A 7,947-nucleotide genomic window follows, 5' to 3' on the forward strand; every position below is an offset into this window, starting at 1 on the left:
GAAGATTTCATCAACACCAAATTGGATCGAGTCCAATCATAACATTGGATAAAGAATGAGTCAAGAGCAATCAACGAATTCAATATTCGAGAACTCTATCAAGTGCAGATGATTTCTTATGTTTAGGAATTTGTATTGCAATTTGCATATTTGTAATTCCTAGCACACATGTAAGGTGATTAATTCTCAATTAGGACATTTTAGGCAACAACCAAAAAGTCCAAATTATCAAACCAACGGTTAATATTTTTTGGCAAACCGGCCTCCGGAAGAAAAATAACCAAACTTGGGTATTTTTCACTGAAAACATGTTATCAAAAATCAAGTCTTAAATATGGCTTAATTATAGTTGTCATGGCGTCGCCAAGGCGGCGATTTGGCATCCTAGAGGAAAAAGAAGTTCATGGCAGTGCTACGATTTACGTGACTCACAAATGGCAGTCCCCATTGGCTCATAGGCATTGCCATGGCACCGCCATGGACGCCAGGTCACGCCAAATTCACTAGGCGGTCGATTTTTTGTAAAATGCAGGGTGATTTTGATACGACTATGTTGATTTTTGATGATTTGATGTTGCTTAATGTTGGTTTTATATGTTATAGGGTATATATTGTAGGCTTGTAGCATGCTAAATAACTTTAAAAGATAGGGAAAATAAAAAAATAGCATACTAAATAACTTTAGAAAATAGAAAAAATAAAAAATAACACATGGGCGATTTGACCGTCATGGCAACACCATAACATGCGATTCATCGCCAAATCGATTAGCCACCCCTCCACCGCCTTGGATCGATTTGACCCTGTGACAACTATGGGCCTAATCAACAACCGATTGATCCAACTGGCTCGTCGGTTAGTAACTGATTCATCCCTTCCCGAGAGCTCTGAGGTCCATCTTACCGATGGAACCGGATCACCAGAACTAACCGACTGATAAGGACCCGAGAGCTCATATGAGCTACTGACTGATACAATTGGCTGCTGGACAACAATCGGCCATTCACTGGCCAATGTACCAGCCAACTGGTGAATGGCCAGTTACTATTCAACAGCAATATACAATAGCGGCCATTGGCAACCGGTCAAACAGTTGGTCCGACTGGCTCACCAGTTGGTGAAAAATATGGCCGTTAAGAGCTTGCATTCAACCTGGTTTGTGGGCCACTTTGGATCATTATAAATACGCCAGTTATGAGCTATTTCAACTAACTCTCGAACTATAAAATTGCATTCCCTATGAGATTAAGAACACTCTTGCACTTCATTGGTATATCTCTCTAGTGTGTGTCTTAATGTCCTAGTGTTTGAGAATCACTACAGTGCTTTCAATTGCACATCTCCTTTTTTTAGAGGTTTTTTGTTTTTCATTTGCAACCCGGCTTTTGAGCCATTATAATTGAGTGCTAACACTCAACACACTTTTCAAAGGTGGTGTAGTGGGTAATTTGTAAACCCCATTGCTGTAAGAGTTGTTAGCAGTGATCCTTGGAAAACCATTAAATTTGAGAGTGAGCCAAAACACTTATATTATTGTTGATAAAACAGCTATTGGGTGATTTTGTAATCATTTTAATGGAAAAGTAAGTGTGGGGTCGTCACTTAGGGGTGGATGTAGGCAAGGTTGTTAAACCACTCTAAATTGCATTGTCTACAGCATTGTCTGTTTCTGTCTCCACCTTTATTTTTGTTGTACCTTACAACTTTGCACTCATCCTTTTATTAGGTAGTCAAAAGTTTTAACTCGCCATCATATTGTGCCAACCCAATTCACCCCCTCTTGTATTGCCTATGGTCCTATCACCTTTATATAGCACAAAGTGCTTCAAGAAGAAAGATTTTGTGAGGCACTGCCTTACGTGGGACCTACAGTGGGACCCACACTTAAAAGATATGAATATTTCATACCACGGCGCTCAACCCCCTCAACATCTGGTCAACCACTTGCTTAAAGACCAATTTATTTGGATTCAGGAAGCTTCTTCCAGGCTTCATCCAGTCGTCTGGGCTGGTTTGGTTGACCGCCTGGTCTGCCAACAAACAATGCCAACTAAAATAGCTATATCTTACTCTCCCGAAGTTGGATTGACCTAATTATTGAGCCAAATGAAAGCTTACTAGAGGGCTTCAAACTTCATATTTCCAGTTTCAACCCATGAAAAATGTAAGAGGTCAGAAATTAGACTTGAAGCTGCTGGATGTGCAAGAGCAGAGTCCCTGAAGCTCACACACCATACCTGTTGTCCGAGCCATAACTTTCAACTCAAATATCAGATCAGATCAACCAGATTCAAATTCCAAATGAAAAATAATTTGATTTCCAACAATCTCATGTTCACTACTCTAGAACCCAACGTTAGATGTTAAAATATAAGGCAAACAAGTAACTGCCCTGACATGAAACCTGCAATCTGCAACTCAGCTTTCTTCAAGCATCGTATTCATAAACGACCAAGACCAAGTGAGTGTATACATCAAATTGAGGGTGTTAACAACAACACCACCTCTCTCAATAACATTACCTTGCTCAACAAAAAGTACAAGTAGTAGCACTATAGGATTACAAGCCTCTAGGGATCTAGGCCATTAGCCACCTAAAAAAGAGATCTAGACAAGAGACCAAAACTGGTCAAAGCACCCTTACAATAGAAAGGTGATGCAGAACAAAGCTTGAAGAAGACGACAAAAACAAGAGTCAGAAAATACTGTTCATGTGAACAGTAACAGTAGTTTTGGGTCAATATCTTCAATTTTAGTTTCTTATTTAGTTTACTTTAGTTAATTTCTATTTTCTTAGTGAGCAAGTTAGCCAAGTTAGTTTCCTATTTTGTTATTCAAAGAAGTTTCTATTGTGTAACTTCGGTTAGTGTCCTTTTTGTAATTAGTTGTTAGTTTCTAATTTTTTAAAGCTTGGTTAGCAAGTTAGACACAATAGAAAGTCTCATTTCAATCCATTAGTTTCCTATTTTGTTATTACTTTGTGTACAAGTTTTGTAAGGCTATTTAAAGCTCATTGATCATAATCATGGTTCAAGATCTCGGGTTGTTTTTTGAAAAAGAGGAGACGATACTATAGGCGAGTTGAGAAATGTGCAAGATCTCAGTTAGATCTCGGCGAGATCTCACCAGTTAACTCGGCTTCGGTCCAGTTTCGGTTCAATCTAGGTCCAACCAAGGCATATAAAGCAAGGTTTCAACCCAAATGAAGAGAGATTTCGCTGGTTTCGCCTGGATCTTGCTGGTTTCAACTCTTGGAGCTATATTACACCATAAAGCTGTGGATTTGGTATTTCTTCTTAGAGATCTTCCTTGTTACAGTCATTGAAGCAGAGATATTCAACCTTGGCGGTGACTTTTTGATGCGGATCCGAGGGATCGGATCGCTTAGGGCCCACTAAATAACCAAATAGTTCACTCTAGACAAACTAGGGGCAATATTGTAATTTCTGGTACAATTTTGGAGCTTTATAAAGTGAAATAATTGACTAAGAACTTATCAGGAATTAATCCCAAAGAGAAGGATCAATTCTGGAAATAAAAATAGTAGTGGGGTTAAACAGAAATAAAACCCAAGAATGAGGGGTTATTTTGCAAACTAATAAAGTGGGGTGTCTTTAATAAAGAATTCAGAAGTTAGAGGGACTTATTTGTAATAACCAGAATTAATGTGTATAAACAAAGTCGTCTTCTTCCTCACGATACTAACCAACAAAGGTGGAAGAACCAGGGAAAACAAAAGAGAAGAGAACTCCTTGAATGCTTCTCGGTTTGGTCTGGAATTTCTAGAGGAGGGTCGCCTATAGGTGGAAATCCCTCGGTTAAAGCTTTAGTCCAAGCAATTTAATAGTGAGAGAGATCGAAGACCTGAACCAGATCTGGGCAGAGAAGGGTTTCATAGGCAAGAAGGAAATTTCCTACCGTTGCTTCAACAGGCCTTGGATGGCTCTGCAATTCTGGTCGAAGGGCCCCCTAGTGGTCCTTAAGAAACCCTCCAAAGGGCTTGGGTTTTGGCTGATCGGTTGGAGAGTTCCAGCCAAGGTCGACTGTAGCTCAAACCCTGATAATGGAGATTGATCTTGGGCCTGTACCTGTATTTCAACCTGAACTGGGTGGCTGGTCTTGGATCGTCAATCACACTCCTACTTACTCTTAACTCACTCTCTTTAAAAAACTAAACAGAAAATAAAGAAGGAAGAAGAAGATTAAAAGGGGAAAGAGAAAATTTCAGAAAGAGTCAGGGAGGGGAGAACAACTCACGGCAGTCATGGTTTCATACCAAAATTTGTATTCTTCAAGTTTAAAAAAACTGAACTTCTCCATCGTTTACATGTCCAATATAAAGGAAAAAAATCAAAAAAAATTAATGGCAACTAACTTAAAATGGAAACTAATCTAAAATTAGAAACTAACTAATTTCAAAGAAATTGTTTCTAAAACAGAAGAAAATCATATCAAAAAAAGATTTTTTTTTCCCTAAATCCATCGTGCATCTGCATCACTTTTCTTCTCAAAAACCTTCCAAGGTAAAAATTTCTTCCCAAATCCATATTTTTCATAGAAACATCATCAAATCTTGTTTGTAGCCATTGATTTTTTTATATGTGATGCTACTAAGGGTGATCTATAGATTCATGGAAGACAAAATATTTTTATGTTTTTAAATTCAGTTTTTTATTTTTCTGTTTAAATAAATGCTTTTCTTGCAAAAACAGAATTGAAAAAATACGATTTCTATATCATGTTTGGTACTCAATTTTTTATATGTTGCTCACCAAAGGCTGATCTACAGCCTCATGGTGTCCATTGTATTTTCAGTCAATAAATTAATTACTATATTTTCTGAAATATATAATATATATTAAATAATTACAGAAAAATCAAAAAAATATGAAAAAATTTCTGTTTTGTATGGAAAATTACTTTAATGTAGTGCAAATATTGTTAATGCATTTTAAAATGAAAATGGTGTTCTTAGTTGCACTCTGCTATACTTTATTATTAACTATGATATTATTATTGATAAAAAAATATGATTTAAAATTAAGAAAAAATTATAAAAAGTAGAAGATTAATATGTAATAGCTATATGATATTGCATAGTTGTCAATGCATGCATTCTTTAATATAGTGTTGATGTTGAATAGTTACTAATTTATGCACAAAGACTTTAATGTAATAGTGTTGAAGTTGGAGCACAGTGTCTAGTACTGGAGGTGGAGATATTGCATGGTTACATGGAGATCCAATGTCAGATGACAAAAAAAAATCAAGGTGTAGGTACTGTAAAAAAATGATAAATTTTGGAGGTGCCACTAAGTTGAAGCAACATTTGGCATGGGAGTACAAGGATATTGCCAAATGCCCCCAAGTTTCGTATGAAGTGCAAAAACAAGTGTAGCGGAGCCTAGAAGCTGCAAGGTTAAAGAAGGCAGAAAAACAAATGTTGTATCAAGAATTCGATGAGGCAGTCTTAGAGAGGCACCTAACATCAGTGGATGTTGACTCTGATTCTGATAGTGAATATAAGCCAGACCGACGTATGACAAAGGCAGAGTGGAGAGAATTGCAATTAGGTAAGGAAGCGAGCAGGATCTCTCATCAAATGGAAAAGGTTAGGCAGGTAGAGATGACGAGAGGAGCAGGTGGCTCTGGCTCTAGAGCAGCTACCTTAAATGTACCTCCCATAGAGGAAAGAAGGAATAACAAGCAGAGGAATGTGAATGTGCCTTTCAGGAGAACTCAAAGTGTGAGGAGTGCCACACCCTCCTCACCCCCAAAGATGACATGATGATCCTGATGAGGTCCTGAGGCAAGATCCCTTGATATATAGACAACATGATACAAGAGATAGAACCATGAAGCAAGTATGGGATACATGAAAACAACAATTTGGGGATGCAATGTCAAAATGGTTTTTCTATAATAGCATCCCAACTAATGCTGCACAAGGGACATATTACCAGTCCATGATAGACACTGCAGGAAGGTCTGGTCCAGGAACAAAGGGGTCCACTCCTTATGAGATGATAAATGTTTATTTGTCTCAACAAAAAGAGTTGGATGAGTATATTAATGGCTTGAAGACATAATGGGAACGATATGGAGTTTCTGTGATGTGTGATGTGTGAGGGTTGGACTGGACCAACTAGACAATCCATCATTAACTTCATGGTGTATTGTGGTGGGAAGACTGTCTTCTTAAAGTCTGTTGATGCATCAGAAGAAGAAGGATACAATGTACTCATACAAGTTAATGAAGGATGTTACATAAGTGGGGCCTGAGAATGTTGTTTAAATTGTGATAGACAACGGGAGCAACCTCAAGAAAGCGGGGGAGAGACTAATGAATAGGAAGAGCAAACGGATCCACCTTTTTTAGACACCATGTGCTGCCCACTGCATTACTTAATGCTTAAAGACATAGGGAGGAAGTCTTTGGTATCAGGTGTGGTTGAACGGGCAAGACAAGTGACCACATTTGTTTACAACCATGGATATTCTCAATCTTTGTTGAGGGAACATATGGTGGAGATTTCGTAAGCCAAGCATTACCCGATTTGCAACGAACTACATTGCATTGAAGAGCTTTCAGGATAAGATGGCTGGTCTCAGATCCATGTTTGCCAGTGAGGAGTGGTTTGGATGGAGAGAATCGGGTTCGTCAGGTGGTAGGGCAGCACAGGCCACCATCTCTAGTGAACAATTATAATAGGATGGGAAGAAGGTCTTTCTTATATTTGACCCAGTTGTAATTGTCTTAAGGTTGGTAAACTCAAAGAGACAGCCTACCTTACCATATGTGTATGCTGCAATGGAGAAGATGAAGGAGAAGGTGAGAGCATCCATTCCTAGGGGTGGAAAATCTTACATCAAAATTATTGAGAAATGGGAGAAACATTTGATGCATCCACTGCATAAAGCTGGAGAGTTTATAAACTTAACTATAGTTCAAATTAAAGTTACTTTACAGTTTACAATCAATGACAAGTTATTTATGGAATTTGCAGCGTATTATATCAATCCTAAGTTCCACTACAAGTACAATCTAGGAATGGATGATGTATTGCTAGAAGCAGTGGAACTTGTGGTGGCAAAGTTGGTCCCTAAACCTGATGTATAGGCAGCATGCAACACTATGGGTTAATGTTTAAGATATGTATAGTTTCCTAAGTCTTAATGAATTCCATATTGCGTACTCACTTATATTCAATGTTTGAAATATGTATAGATAAAAGAATTCAGGGATGCTACTGAGAGTTTTGGTAGGTCCGCGACAGTGGCTGGAAGACAAAATACTACCCCTAAGAATGGTGGGTCCTCTATGGAAAAGATGTACCTAACTTGAGAAAGATAGCAATCTAGGTGCTTTCCCAAACTTGTTCAACATCTAGATGTGAGCGCCATAGTCGTCAAGGCGTCGCCTAGGCGTCCAGGCGGTTTGCCTGGGGCCTAGGCGACAGTCGCCTTATTGCACTGCATACCGCCTTGTGTTTTGGCACTTATTTATGCCAAATATCATTTAAGTAAATGAAATTCATTTACTTAAGATATTATTCATAAATAAGCAAATACCCCCTATTTGAATCCAATAAAAATAGTTTAAAAATCAAATTCCAAAAGGATAAAAAATCAACCCCCCAGTCCAAGAACAAAAACTGGATTTTGGTTATAGGGGCGAATTTCAACTTTTAAATGCTGGAGTTTTTCTCAATTATGAAAATTTTATAAATTCTATTATGTTAAAATATTGCTAAAAACCAAAAGTCCGGTAAAATAATTTTTTGTTTTGATATCCATAAAATTATTTTCATTCAGGCGATTTTAACAGCATTCGCGCACTTAAAAATAAGTTTGACCGGAGCATAACTTTGTCATTACAACTTAGATTTAAGTAATCTTAGACTTGTTGGAAAGCTGATTTTATATTATAACTGATACAAAAAGTCT

The sequence above is a fragment of the Macadamia integrifolia genome, chromosome 6 (assembly GCF_013358625.1).
Source record: "Macadamia integrifolia cultivar HAES 741 chromosome 6, SCU_Mint_v3, whole genome shotgun sequence".
In the NCBI taxonomy this organism is placed as follows: domain Eukaryota; kingdom Viridiplantae; phylum Streptophyta; class Magnoliopsida; order Proteales; family Proteaceae; genus Macadamia; species Macadamia integrifolia.